The 15,938-nt window shown below is 38.5% G+C and overlaps 1 protein-coding gene across 6 annotated transcripts in view; it reads left to right on the top strand.

Moving 5' to 3' along the window:
• Tasp1 (taspase 1) overlaps window positions 1-15,938 on the top strand; it is a 222,667-nt gene that overhangs the window by 164,223 nt on the left and 42,506 nt on the right. The gene's annotated exons all lie outside the window — the stretch shown is intronic.

Below are 15,938 nucleotides of genomic sequence, written 5' to 3'. Positions count from 1 at the left end.
AATAAAGGAAACCTCAACTGAGAAAATATCTCCATTGGACTGGCTCTAGGCAATTCTGTGGTTCATTTTCTTATTTTAATTGATGTGGAAAGGATAGCCCACTGTGGACAACGCTACCCTTGGGTAGGTGGTCCTGAGTTGTATAAGAAAGCAAGCTTAGCAAGCCAGTAAGCAGTGCCGCTTCATTGCCTCTGCTTCAGCTCCTGCCTCCAGGTTCTTATTTGAATTTCTGTCCTGATGCCCCTCAGTAACGGAGAATGACTGGAGAGTTGTAAGTTGAGAAACTAACCAACCAAACCTTTTCTCCCCAAATTGCTTTTGGTCATGATGTTCATCATAGCAATAGAAACCCTGGGGACAATAGACAGGTGCCCTCGGGATGAAAGTTTCCCTAGAAGAACACATTTGGAGAGATTTTAAATCCCATCGCATCAGAGATCTAGATTGACTATCAGACAGCTGAGCTCTGCTGGTTGGTTTAAGATAAAGTGGGTCTGGAATTCAATGAAACAGGCCATGCTCTAGAGTTCAGAAAGACCACAGATGCTGAGCTCTTGGTGACTGGTGTACAGTGGGTGCCCTGTGTCAGGGAGGGTGAGGTTTTCAGAACATGTAGGTGCAGAGAACATACAGAAGGAATGACTGCTTCACAAACGACCCTCTGGGATGCAGGAGCTTGTTGAGAGATTCATTGATGATGATTGTGTTCACTCTGTTGAGCTCTAGTTCCTATGTTGAGGGCTGTAGAAGAGTTATCACTGGGATTGGCTGTATGGCTTTGGATGAACAGTTTCTGGACCATTAGCCCAGGCAGACCCTGTTCAGTGGCCTCGTACCCAAACTCTCAAGCCCATCACTCTTCTCCAGTCAGTGCTGGAATTTATAAGAGGGGTCCATATTGTAGCTGTGTTCATCTCTAACTTTGTTTACTTACCTTTTTGCTAGTTAAATAAACTCATTTTTATATTACATATATACACATATATACATGCATGCATACGCACTATTTTGTACTATTATATTTTATTGTTGTTGTTTTTGGTGGCACCTGGAATTCAGGGAACATCTGTGTTCTGGGGTCTTAAGTGGAGGGACACTCTGGTTCTGTAATACGTTTCCTAAGCTCTTGGCTTCTGCCAATGTATGACTTGCCCTTCACCTGTTTGTAGGCAATAAGCCTTTGTCACCATTGAATTCATTGTGGTAGCTGTAGCTTTTGTCTTCTGTAACCCACACAGCAACCACAGACACTCAGGTGACAGACAGCTCACCTTCTCAGCTACATGTTCCCTCTGAGCCTTTTCAGTGAGCCCTGGTAGTTCAGACAGGGATCCCAGAGCCTCTGGGATTCTTTAAGGGGTGGTCAGGTCAGACTCTCCTCCCTTACCTGTAGAGTATCTTGCTCTTCTGTGTGTGCCTGGAGTGGGGAGCCTCACCACCAGTTTCTTTCTTTTCACATCTGGCAGGGAAAGGGCATGGGTCTCTTCTCGCATGAACAGTTTTGTTGTCTCCTTTTTTTCCTTCCCTTTACTGTAGGCCCAGGAAGAGAAACAGAAACTCTTACTAGTGACTAGCCTTCTTTAGTTTTCCCGTAAGTCACACATCAATTCCCAGCTCTATTGTAAAGATTCTTATGGGGACCAGGCTAAGGAAGTATTTCTCCAAACTACTGCGTTTTCAATAATCTAGGCTTTACCTACTCCCAAGTTCTTTGCCCTCTGAAGTTGTAACAATGTAGAATTTAGAAAAGCCCACAAAGAAGCCCAAAGGGTGAAATCAAATTCAACTGGATTCACTGATAAGAAAATGAATGGATCCTACTGAGGGACTAAACCCTGAATGACCTCTTCAAAATCCTAAATTGTCACCTTGATCTTTTGAAAGCAGCATGCTCTGTTAGAAAGGTGGTTTCAGCCACACTCAGAGAAAATAACAGATTATCTTAGAAAATTATATTTATTTATAGGAAAATAGAATGACTGACCAAAGGAAAATTTATTTCATAAGGAAAGGATTTTGAACAGGTGTATTCTTACGTTCTTATTGTGGGTGTGTTGCCTGTGTATATGGCTGTGTACCTCATGTGTGCCTAGTGCACATGAAGACCAGGAGAATGCCTTGGATCCTTCAGAACTGGAGTTGCAGATGGTAAGCTACTGTGTGAGTTCTAGAAATTGAGCCCAGGTCTTTTGGAAGAGCACCAAGTGTTCTTGGACACTGAGCCATCTTTTCAGCCTGCTTTCTTACATTCCCTGTACTAAGGTTATGAAGACTGCGAAGAGAGCCAAAGGTTGTGCTATTCTCTCTCTCTCTCTCTCTCTCTCTCTCTCTCTCTCTCTCTCTCTCTCTCTCTCTCTCTCTCTCTCTCTCTCTCTCTGTGTGTGTGTGTGTAATAAGTGCTACTTGATGTTGACATACAAACTGAGGAATAAACTATGAACAGGGTTTGAAGTTTCTCAATAATTTCAGAAAGATTGGTTGCATTCTTGTTGAGATCTATTTTGTTAGTAGTGTTGAATGCTGTTTTTAAAGAAAAGTGATTATTGGCATAATAGCATATGATTTATATGATTTGGTATCATTGTGTACGTATGGTAGATGTAGTCTCAGGACAACAATGAGAGGAGATATTAAGAATTGAAAAATAGAGGTTCATGAAATCTAACTTCTTAGAAGTCCTGTGGCAAGCCAGGTGTTGTGGTTCACACCTTTAATCCCAGCACCCACGAGGCAGAGGCAGGTGGATCTCTGTGAGTCTGAGGCCAGCTGGTCTACAAAGCAAGTTCCAGGACAGGCAGGATTGTTGGATTTTTGCACAGAGTTACCCTATCTTGAGCCACCCCCATCTTGCACAAAAAAAAAAAAGGAAATCCTGTGGCAGGTGTATAATTAGAGTGCATGTGTCTGTTGAGGATGACCTGAAGGACACTGCTGAATCCAAAACGGCAGAGCCACTGTTAATTCAACTCAAATATAGGTCTTGAGACTTCCTAAATGTTACTCCTTTTTGGTGCTTTGCTCTTCATTTGTGTAATGACGTGGAGCAGTTTCACCTCTGGGAACCCATTATTTAGTGCCTGTTGAGGCCCATCTTAAAACACCTTGCTTTGGAAAGGAGCAGGGACTTTATGGAGCTCAGCTCATTGGTCCTGCTTATTTAACAGTGAAGTTAGTTTAGGAGAATCCAGGGAGTTGCCCTCATAGCCATCTTGTTAGCCAGTGAGTATTGATTTATTCTGTAAATTCATGTAAAATATAGAAGAATGTTCCAAGACTCAGGACAGCTGGTCCTCTGTAGTTTTGTGTCTCATCCTTTGGCTGTAGCAAGTTACTTAAATGGCTTTCTCTCTTTTAAGATCAATAACATTAGATAAGAGGAAATTTAAAAATTCCTTGGCCATACTAACTTTTCTTGGCTCTATTTTGGAGTCAGTGCATAAATCTGAAATTCTTTTTAATCAGATGATTTGGACATGGGATTAGGAAATAAAAAAAATTCAAGAAGTACATGTGATCATTACAAAGTACTTGGAATGAGATAAATTGGATTTAGTGGAGGCCTGGACTAAAAGCAAGAAGGTTGAGTTCTTTTTTCTTTTAGTGCACTGATAATTGTCTATCTAAAAAAGACAGGTCTCTTTGTTCCATTTCTTCATTGTAGAATGAGGAGGCAGATCTCCATGGTTCCAAAAACTCCTCAAGTTCCAACACCTTACTTAATCCTTGGATTAGTTCGTGGCTTCATCTAAACTACTTGTAGAGTTACTCACCAAATGACACATCAATTAAAATTCTGTATTTAAACTTGAATTAATGACGTCAGGTTCCTGTGTGGAGTAACACTGTTGAAATCTTCTCAGGAAGTGATTGAAATAAGTTAATGACTACTTTCGTCATCTTGTGGTAATACAAAATTCCTCCATTTTTGCTTTTTACATTTTCTTTACAAATCTTGTAAAAACCAATTTAAAGACTATCATTGTAATACTGATAGAAATGTTTTATATAATAATGAAATCAAAGAACTCCGTGTTGTTCATCTGAATCTTGTTTTTTTGTCAGAAAGAATCATTGCTAAAAGTGTTATGTTTTCATAGTCTTCTCTCAGTTAGCTATCTATTTGATGAGCACTTTAAATAAGTATGTAGACAAGATAGCAGCATAATTTTCACTTTCATTTAATGGCTCTCCTTCCTTCCTCTCTCTTCTCTTGGTGTTTTTTTTTTTTTTTAAATACAGAGTCTCCTATAGCCAGCCATGACCTTGAATTTCTAATCTCTTTTTTAACCTTTCAACTACTAGATTATAGTGCACCACCACACCTGGCCACTTAACAAATCTTGATGCTCTTTTTATGTCTGTATATAGTTAAACTAAGAGGTGAGTTAGTCCATAATCCTAGGTAAATCCCAGATATTCATACCTTTACTGGAAGGGATTTAAATTATTTGTATCATTTTATTACAGATGGATTTTTACCTCTTCATATTCTTTTAAGTTGTCTATCTGCTGACTAACATATTTATTATTTTTAAACTATATTTTAATAATTCTTTGAGAATTTCCTATAATGTATTTTGATCATATTTATCTTCTTCCCCAACTTCTCCCATACCTATATATATAGCTCATTCTTACTGTAATTTATTTTGCCTGGTACCTGACTGACATTGATATTGATCAAATTTTCTCATACTGATTGACTGTGTGTATCTTTATTTTGAAATTTATCTTAGGTCTATTGTGCTTTTTAAAAATCAGGTTATCCTTTGAGGCCCACTGGTGCAGGCGTCATTGTTTGCTGCTTCTCGAGATAATAAGGCACAATGTTCACAGCTAAAACACAGCTTGGGTAAATTAGTGATACCTTGTCTCAAATTAAACAAAAAGGTGCAGATGCTGCTCATTAGTAGAGTGCCTGGCCAGCATTTGCAAGATTGTTGGTTCAGTCCCCATTACTGTTTTTAAATACAGTATCTATTATTACTGAGATAGCAATGTGAGCGCCTGGTCTAATTTTAGGGGTTAGAGCCCATGGAAATGTAGGTATCAGACTGGTCTTACACTGAGTCTCCCACACCTGGAATTCACTGGTCACTCTCATTTAGGTTTCCCTACTCTGGCACTGGTTCCGTTAGTGAATTCTGCTCTGTCTAGGACAAGCAATTCTTGGCATCATTTCTCTCATGGATCCCATGGATGAGTTTTTATATTTTCATTTTGTTCAGTGTGATTGTTGACATTGATTGTTCTCCTGGCAGGATCTATAGTGACGTAGGAGACACAACTCTGCTCATGCCTTTGGGGTATTATCTACGTTAGGTAATTGAGGTGGGGAGACCCACTTTATCTGTGAGTGTCATGGCCACTCTATGAGCTGGAGTCTTGAGCTGACTGAACGGAAATGAGTAAATTAGCTGAGTAGTAGCATTCTTCTCTGCTCCTGCCTGGGTCCACACTGCAGCCCACTGCCCCAAACTTCTGTTTCTGTGATTTTCTTACCCAGGACCTCCACACTGTTAGACAAAACAAACATGTACTTCCTTTAGTTGCTCTTGATGGGTATCTTATCCCAACAGTGTGGAAGTAACGAATACATTCAGTTTTTCCTAGTTGTTAGGACACAGTGGCAGCTTCCACGCGCCTTCAGTGCCGGACTTCCGTCTTCATACTCTTATTTCAATAATGATAAACTTCTTAAAACAACCACTGTAGTTTTGTTTTTTTTAAGATTAATGCTTTTATTTACTTGAGAATATCATATAATTTATTTTCCTTCTTAAAAGTCTTCCTGAATATTTCTCCACTTCTGACTACCCATTCTCTTACAAACTAAAGCCAAAAACATGGAGTACAATTTATGGTAGCCAACTGCTTCTCAGCATGGGTGGAGCCTGCCTTGGTGGTTAATTTACTCATTGTCATGTCGCTGCGGAAATCTCTCCAGAACATGTCAGTTCTGAAGAACTTCTGGCTTGGGGTAGGATTTAGTGCTCATTTCCCTCCTCCAAACTGGGGTTTTGTCTGGCATTTGTCTTATTAATCTTGGCCATTCAGATTGAGATTTCACAAGATGAAATCTCAAAGCAGCTTTATCTTTGCATTTCCTTGATGGCTAAGGATGCTGAATGAAACATTTTATTATTTAAGAATTCTTTTTAACTCTATCCTCATTCAGAAGCGTTTTTTTTTTTTTTGCAAAGTTGTTGTTTTTGTTTTTAGTTCTTTGTGTATTCTAGATACTAACTTTTTTTTTTTTTTTGCCATTCTGTAGGCTGCTTCTTCACTTGGATTATGCTGTCATTTGTTATACAGAAACCTTTTAGTTTTATGGGGCCCCATTTATCAGTTGTTGGTCTGAATGTCTGTGCTCTTAGAGACCTGTTTAAAAAGTCCTTTCCTATGCCATTGATTTAAGTCTATTCCCTACTTTATCTGCTATCAGATTCAGGATATCAGGTCTTTGATGTTGAGGTCTCAATCCATTTGGAGTTGAATTTTAACTTAGTCTCAAGTTTTATACAGGCTAAAAATATTTTTATTCTTTTACATGCAGCCATTCATTTTGACCATATGTTGAAGATGCTATCTTGTTGCCGGGGTTTCTGTCCTGCCCAGTTCTCACAGTCTTTAAGTCCCAAAGAAATCACACAGAGGTCTACATTAGTTATAAACTGATTGTCCCATTAGCTCAGGCTTCTTATTAACTCTTACAACTTGTATTAGCCCATTATCCTTGTCTGTGCTAGCCACATGGCTCAGTACCTTTTTCAGCGAGGCAGTCACATTTTGCTTGCTTTGTGGCTGGGCCAGGACTGCAGAGGAGTGGGCTTCCTTCTTCCCAGAATTCTCCTGTTCTCATTGACCTGACTCTACTTCCTGCCTGGCTACTGGCCAATCAGCATTTATTTAAAATATAATTGACAGAATTCACACCAATTTCTCACATCACTATCTTTTCTCCATTTTTATTTTTGATTTGTCAAAATTCATGTGTCTGTAAGTGTGTGGACTTAATGCTTTGCTCTTCAATTCCTTTCTGTTGATCAAAGTATCTGTTTTTATTACTATAGCTCTGTACTATGATTGCCAATCAGAATGATGGTATTTCCAGCAGTTCCTTTATCATTCAGGATTGTGTTAGTTATCCTGTTCTGTGTTCTTCTGAGAGGATATGTGTGGATCTGTGTGTGGGTGTGTATTTCTGTATGAAGTTTAGGGTTATTTTTTCAATTTGTGTGAAGAATTGTGTTGGAATTTTGGTAGGGATTGCAGTAAATCTGTAGATTGCTTTTGGTAGGGTGACCATTTTCACAATATTAATTTCACCAGTCTATGAGCATGGGAGAGCTTCCCATTTTTTGTTGTCTTGTTCAGTTTCTTTCTTTGACTACTTCAGGTTTTTATTATACCAGTCTTTCACTTGTTTTGTTAGAGTTATTCCAATGTGTTTTTTTTTTTTTGAGTCTGTTGTGAATGGTTTTTTTTCTGTTTTTTTTTTCTCAGCATGTTTATCATTTTCTTATAGGAAAGCTCTCACTTTTATGTGCTTATTTTGTATCCTGCAATTATGCTGAAAGTATTAACCAGCTGTAGGAGGTCCCCGATAGAGTTTTAGACTCTTTGTGTAATAACATCTGACTATCTGCAGATAAGGATATTTTGAGTCTTCCCTTCCTAGTTGTATTCCCTCCACTCATGACTTTTTATTTTTTTTCTATCACCTATCTATTTATTTGTCTGTCTATCCATCCATCCATCTATGTGGATTTTTGGAACCAGGGTCTCACTGTATTGCTGTGGGTTAGTCGTTCTGTGTAAACCAGCCTGCGAATTTGCAGATCTGCCTGCTTCTGCCTCCCAAGCATTGGCATTAAAGGAGTGTCAACTATGCATAGCAGTGTTATCTTTTTCTTATAAGTCAGCTTGAGAAACTGTTTACATATAGCTTGTTACTTTTTTTTAATCAGGCTTTTTTTTAAAGATTTGTTTATTTATTTATTATGTATACAGTATTCTGCCTACATAATATCCTATAGGCCAGTAGAGGGCATCAGATCTCATTACAGATGGTTGTAAGCCACCATGTGGTTGCTGGGAATTGAACTCAGACTCTGGTAGAGCAGTCAGTGCTCTTAACCTCTGAGTCATCTCTCCAGCCCAGCTTGTTACTTTTCTATGTTTCTTGGAATTATCTGTTCATACTTTCCACCCACATTTTTTTTGTTGCATTTGATGATTTTCTTTGAGATGGTCTGCACCTTTTGATAGTAATAATTTTTTTTTAAAAGAAAGATTCTTTGACACAGTTCTAAGCATCAGTGTATTAAAGAATATCCTCTATCAATGTTTGGTGCCTCTGACTCTTGATTAAAATTTAGTTAAGGTTTTTCCGTTCAAATTTTTATATTTTTTTGAAGATTTTATAATCATTTCTACCCCTCTTTCCCCTCCTCCAACTTCTCTCATTCCTGTCCTTAATTATATGAACCTTTCCTTTAATTATCATCATTCATGTTTGTACGTGCATTTAGGACTGACTATTTGGCATTGGACAACTTCCCAGGGAGCTGTCCCTAGAGAAAACTGATTTTCCCCTCTCTTGGTAGTTATTGATTTCCTATAGCCCTTCATCTGGAATGACCTTGTAAAATTTCCCCTATCCACAGTGGTGTGTCTCCTATATTTCATTATGCAGATCTTGTTTAGGCAACCATATTAGTGAGTTTTCATAGGTAAAGCTTCCTATTATATCTCATAGATACGATTTTGTTCTATGTGTCCTGATCTGCTGGCTCTTAAAATCTTTCTGCTTTCTCCTCCTAGATTTTTCCTGAGCCTTAGGTTTAGGTTTTATGTTGTATATTCACCAATTCGGGATGGTCATCCTAAGGTTACTTATTCTCTGCATTGCGATCCATAGTAGCCTCTACTGTAAACTCACACCTTAAACAATCCCTCATATACAAATCCAAAATAAAGAAAAAAGTTACTGTAAGAGACAACAAATATGTCAACAGAGATTTAACCAGACTATGAATAACTTTGCATGTTATAGATGCTAGTTAAAAAAAGTGATACATAGGTTTTAGACACTGATATTTTTTATTAGGTAGAATTGGTTTTGGGGAAAGCATCATAAGTTGAATGTGTACTTAGAAATTCTGTCCCTAGCTGTGCTTGTGTATATCAGATGGTATGTGCAGGAACGTTCATAGCACTTCCTTTCTCCTGACAGAGTTGGGAACAGCTGTGACATTGATCTATAGGAGTAGAATATGAGGCTGAAAATAAGGCATTACAGCTACACACGTTAATGTGAAAGGGTCTTCAAATCGTAACATTGCATTTAAAATACTGCAATTTGCCCCAGTTGGCATTTTTCATTGATGAAGAAAATCTCTAAAGGCCCCACCCCTAGATGAAGAGCTATAGGCAATTAACGAGCGCTGAGAGGTGGAGAATTCAGTACCAAGTGGTCAGTAGTCAGCCCTAGAAACATACATAGATGAGCAACACTAAGTGGACCCAGCAGGTTGTGTTTATATATTCATGTTTGTGTACATATAAGAATAATAATTAAAAAGAAAGCACTAGTGATTCTGGTGAAAACAGAAGGGCTTGGAGGTAGAGAAGTGAGACCGTGGAGGGCAGAGCGGGATGTGATAGTGAGACTGAAGATGGTCCAAGTGTGTCATAGACTTCTGCTAAATCTTATAATGAAACTCTATTTTGTAAAATTAATAAATGCTTATAAAGTGAAAAAATCTTTAAAGTGTAGTTTGCAAACTCATTAATATTACCTTATAAAATCAGAGAGTGTTTAAATATACATTCAGATAGAGTAAAATTATAAAAGAAATCAGGTTGTTTTGAAGAAGTTTGGAGTAGTGAACTGTAGGAAAGAGAACTTAGGATTCTCTTCTAGTATGGTTGGCTTTTAACTTTTCAATTTCTTTTGTGAATTAGTTGATGTTTATTCTCTTAAAATCCCTCATATAAATGCATATAAAGTTTGTTATATGCATTTCTTTTCTGTTTTAAGAAAACTTTCTCATTAAATTCAATAAGAGAAAGAATGGCACAGATCCATTTGTCCTGTCTTTGTCTCAAGAAAAGGAACATGAATCAAGTTCCTCTGGAGATCAGGCCCTACTTTCTGTGAATGGGTGATCGCATTTAACTGGTGTGCAAAATATATACAATGAAAATCGAGAAAGTAAGAAAAATGGTTGCGCTCAATGTAATGAGGCACCTATATAAGTTTTGGTAGTAAATTTTTATGCTAGGGTGTGGGGTGTGATGGAGGAAAATGCCTTTGGAGACTGAGAAGGTATTTCTCAGTGTGTGATGGACTGAGCAGAACTAGACTGAGGAAGAAGGAGAATTGTGTCTTAAAGACTCAAATACATACTCTCTGCGGCTTGATCCCTTATTGGATAGGACAAGTGTATGGAAAGGTAGTATCTAGAAAAGAGTTTTCCAGAAGGCTGTGGAATCGTGTTCCAGTAAACAGTGACAGTATCATGCTTAAAGCACTGAATATGTAGTGAGATTGAGATTGGTACTTTATATATCAGTGCACAGGTGTTTGTGATAGATAATTGTGTATATGGGGCTAGAGTTTGTGGTGGATTAGGTTTGGGAGTTGGTCCCAAGGTTTCTGGCATACTCCTTAGAACAATTCAGCTGGGAGCTCAGATCTCATTTCAGTTCCTCAAAGAGCTGTCTTTGAGGTCTTGCTCGTCTTCCAGAATCTTTTCAGTTATATAGATGTTTTATAACTCAGAATGAATTTAAGTGAGAAATTGATACAAAAGGGAAAAACTTGGGTGGAAACTTTCTACAAGGATGTCAGTCACTTTAGAAGTGAATGCTTTATAGGAAGCTCATTGCAGAATTGAATGCCTATTCTCAAGAGATTATTAGTATATATTAATTGTGCACAACAGTGGGTTCTTTATGACATCCTCATACATGCACACTCTATAATTAGTTCTTTATTCCTACCAGTGCCTTCTCTTGTTCCCTCCTGTTCCCTTGGTCTCTTTTTTCCCTCCCTTTTGTTTGTCCCCTTATGGGGAGTTTTGATGAGCTCTGACATGCTTTGTTTGTTTGTTTGTTTGTTTTTACGTAGAGGGTTTCTCTGTAGCTTTGGCTGTCCTGGAACTCACTCTGTAGACCAGGCTGGCCTTGGACCCAGAGAACCATCTGCACCTGCCTCCTGAGTGCTTGCTTGGATTAAAGGTGTGTGTCACTACTACTTGGCTCTGATGTGTTTCTTTGGGTGACCTGTTTCATTGTTATTTTTAAAGGGAGGCATAATACCAGAAGCTTTTGTGGAAAGTCTGAAGGTTGAAAAATAGAGTGATTTTTAGATAGATATTACTTGGTAAAATAGTTGAAGGCCATAAAAGTTTGAGAACCTCTCCCCTTTGGGTTGAATGGCTATCTGAGAAAAATCATATTTATTAGGCTGAGCAAATGGAAAGTAGCTGCTGCTCATGAAAACTTAGAACCTACATAAAAGCCAGCATAAATAACATCTGCCTATAACCACTGCACTGGGGTGAACATGGCACAGGGTGAGGCAGATCCCTGAATGTCACTCTCAGGACAGCCTACTCAAATCAGCAATCTTCAGGTTCACTGACTGTCAAAATTAGAGAAATAAGACACCCAGTTGTACATCTCTGGCCTGTAGACAAATGCACAGACAAGGGCGTGTGTACCTGTACCCACAGACATACCAACAAGTACACATAATAAAAATGAAATAAAAGTTTAAACTCAAGTAAATAATGAAATTTGTTCACTCAAGAAGTTTCATGTGAAAGTCATATATGATCCACTTCGCAATTGCCACATTTGAAATTTCGGTTCACTTGGAATAGAAGTAATTGCTATACTTTTCAAGGAGCCCAGAAATTCCCTTCATATGACTGATATATATCTTAGGATAAAACTGTCAGTATGTTCTGAGCAGTTAATCTGATTTTTCTTGCCCTCTCTTCCAAATAAGAAAATGAAAATAACAAAACATTTTTTAAGGCATTAAATTGCTAACAGAGCTGTCCGGCAGCAGACTAACAGTGTAGATTATGTCAGTCAATAAACACAGGCAGCCAGCCGAGGACAGTGCCACTGTGCTTTCAAAACAGAAGTTGCTTTACTGTCTGCGGTTGAGTTGCTATTTGCACAACAACTGTAGCCTCCCAAAGTCTGGGGTACCATTTCTTTTGGATACTACATGTTTTTACATAGCAGAGACTGACTGTATCAATAGCATTTGTGTTGTCTATCCTCCCAGACATTTGATAACCAAACCAAAAAGTCATTTAAAATAAGCACTGAACTTTGGTAAGTGGAAATAATTTGGTATTATTGTTTTTAAATAAGTAACAGCACAGCATTGACAAAAAAATCTAGAGCGGACAACTCAAAACTGTGCAACAGTCTCGTGTTACTTTTTAAAAAGTACTCGTTTTTGTTGGTGATAGGTGTTATTTCAAATATGTCAGTGTTTGAGGACCATGAACTTGATTATAAAATGTTGATTCTGTCAAACAAATTGAAAGCTGATGAACTAGTCACAGTAAGTATTGTATTATGATTTTCTGTTCAAAGATGTTTATGAAATATTAGGTTGTATCAAAAACCATGTAAAGAATTTGTTTCCTCCCATGTAGGAAAAGTTAAACCAAAGCAACAACAAACCCAACTCTGTTTCTATTTTAGTAGTTAGTTTTTCTGCTAGGGATACTTTTTAGGTAACCAAAAAGCTTTTGTACCCTGTTCTTTTAGTTTGTGAGCAAGTGGTAATTTCCCTAATATTAGCTACAGCAAACACAAATCACGTAATTATAATATTGAATGAAGGAAAGAAGAATTGAGTCATGTAACACTTAGAGATGAATTATGCAGTGTGGTCATTATTGTAATAGTTATATGTTGATTCATTCCCTCATGGACCCTCTTCAAACTCAGAATTAGAATTATTTTTATATTTATGTCGTTCCCTCATTATAAATCAAAAATTTAAAGACATTAGATATTTGAAAACAGCTACAATTGTTTGACTCTCTGAAAACCACACATTTATGTGAGCTAGAGTTTATATAAACATTTTTCTTAACCTTTGTAAATGCTATAAAGCCCTGACTAATTGTTAGCACTGGTAGTGGGCAGCTCATACCAAGTGCTGCAGAGGCTTAAACATGCCGTTGATTTTCTGGCATTTTATCTGGATGGAGGGGGGAGGGCCTTGGACTTCCCACAGGGCAGGGTATCCTGCCCTGTCTTAGGGCTGGAGGGTGAGGGTGAGTGGGGGAGCAGGAGGGAGTGGGAGGAGGGGAGGAAGTGGAAATTTTGATTGGTATTATTTATAAAGTAATAAAAAATAATATGCTGAAAAAAATCAAGTTATTCACATATTGTAGTAATACTACACAATTATTATAAAGCACTCCATATTTCTCAAAGCTTTTTATGTTTACACTTTCTGCTCATCTTTTTAATCCTCAAATGGAGGAAAACTCAGAGCCAAAGGTCATGTGCCAGCATAGTATCCCCTATCTAGTTTAGTAAAGGAAGATTGTTGAGGGAGCTGCGGCCCTCTTCCCACAGCCCGGCTCCCAGCCGCCTGGCTAGCTTATGCCCTGAAATAACAACACACAAATTGTATTCATTTAAACACTGCCTGGCCCATTAGCTCTAGCTTCTTACTGGCTAATTCTTACATCTTGATTACCCATTTCTATTAATGTGTGTAGCACCCCAAGGTGCGCTTACCAGGAAGATTCTAGCCTACGTCCATCCTAGGTTGGAGCTTCATCGCGTCTGCCCTGGTGATGAGCTGCATGGTGTCTGTCTGAGGCGTCTTACCTCACTTCCTCTTCCTCCCAGCATTCTGTTCTGTTTACTCCACCTACCTATGTTCTAACCTATCAGGGCCAAGCAGTTTCTTTATTAATTAACCAATGATCTTCCTCCATCAGAAGATGTACCCACAATGGATATCTTTACTTCCAACAATATGCAAAGAGAGAGAGGGAGAGACAGAGTGTGTGTATTCACGTGCACACCCTCAGGCACATAATGTAAACATTTTCCCATATCTTTAGTTCTTAAAGCCTCTTTTAACTGAGAAGAGATGTGCAGATTCTCATTTGGCCAGGGTTGACTTAGTCACTCAGCATAGTAGCCTGACCTTGCTGGCTAGGTAATGAATGAGCGTGCTGCCTGCATTAGCCAGTTAGCATTCTTCCTTTTGCTCTTTTACTAGATGTTGTAGAGCAAGCATACTTCTTTTTGCTTAGGTTGCATGAATTTGAATTGACTGAGGGGTTCTTCTCACTGTGAAGTCAGCCATCTGACACTAGGTAGATCCCTAGAATGGCTAGATATCTGAGGAAGGAAAAGGATCATTTGCTTTGCATCGCAATAAGATCTTGATTCCCATGTATTTGCTTTGTGTTAAGTAGCCTGTTGTACCTTTTATTCTAACCCCTTGAATTGAGTTTTCCCCTACATTTCTGACTATTCAAATAACCCATATAAATGTAGCAAAATGTAATAAAAGCAAATAGCTGTTGTTTGTTTTAACATATGAGTTCAGTCTTTGTCAGAAGACAGAAGAGAACTACATTTCAAGTGGTAGTCACTGGATAACTTTTAGGCCCCATTCTACTCTTCGTCAGCTTTTAAACAATTTTGAATGACTATTAGTTTAAGAGTTGATAAAGCTATCCTATTATATATGACTTTATATTATTAGGCATAGTAAAAGGTTTCCCACTGCCTAAGGCTTCTAGGCATGTATGAAATGTCCAAAATAAGCCTTTAAATCAAGCTCTGAGAGCCACACACACACACACACAAAAATCTATAACCAAGGTGGAGAAAAAGTTCAGGACTTTATTTAGTTTTTTTTTTTTAAGGAGATGCCAAAAAGTAAATCCTAGCCAGTGCTCTAAGGTTAACAAATTCAAGCTTTGCTAAATTAGGACACTGAGAGAATTCCAGAGATAAACAGGGCCTGGGGGACTGGTAAGAGGAGGGAAGGAATTCAAAGCCTTAGATCAGAGAAAGAATTTCACAGCACTCAGCTTCGTGATGTCCAGAATTCTGACATCCATCCTCAGGCACTGCTTTGACATTGTATCATGATAAGAGTACATATAAATGACCTGACTTAAATGGGAGACTGGAGTCGTAACCATGTGTCGTCAGTTCAAGTCACTCACGGGCCTCCTGCTAAGAAGCCGAACTCACTGCTCTCAGTGTCCACTTGGCTGAATCCATTTGAATATCTTGCCTCACTTTTATCTTAAGTTGTATCTGCTGCCACAAAATTTAGCTTTTTGGGAGGAACAGTGTGCCTTCAACCACCCTGTGTTGTATTAGGTCTAACGAAGGATGGCTGTCCAGGGAACATGGAGGTGTCTCCATACTCCCTAAGAAACTCTCACCTAGACCTCCACAGAAGGCTCTTTGGCAGTCTCCCTATTCCTTCTCCTAAACCTGTTCTCCTGAGAACAATCTGTTAGAGTCTTCTCTAAATAGTGCCAGCCCTTTGCCCTTCCCCTATGAAGAGATCCAAGTGTAGGCAAGTTCTCCGTGCTCTGTGAGATACCATTACTGCTTGACCCTCAGCCTCATTCCAGGTGTTGTTTGTTATGTTGCCTTTTCCAGCTTCGTTTTGTTTTTCTAAATTTCCAGGTCTATAACTCTTCAGGACCTTGGCATGTCCTTTTTAGCTTGTCATGTCCTCCTTTCTAATCTTTATCTTGTTCTTTCTTTACCTTTTTATTAAAATTTCAAACACTGTCCTTTCAGAAATTACCATCAGCAGTGGATTCTTCAGCTTCAGTCTCCATTTTAGCCCCTGATTTGATTTTCCATGGAGCTGTTTTAAGTAGTTCCGTGTTGTTTATTTT

This window comes from Microtus pennsylvanicus, chromosome 2 (genome assembly GCF_037038515.1).
Source record: "Microtus pennsylvanicus isolate mMicPen1 chromosome 2, mMicPen1.hap1, whole genome shotgun sequence".
NCBI classification, from domain to species: Eukaryota; Metazoa; Chordata; class Mammalia; order Rodentia; family Cricetidae; genus Microtus; species Microtus pennsylvanicus.
Note: the sequence above shows the minus strand (reverse complement) of the source record. Positions and strands in the feature narration are given on the sequence as shown.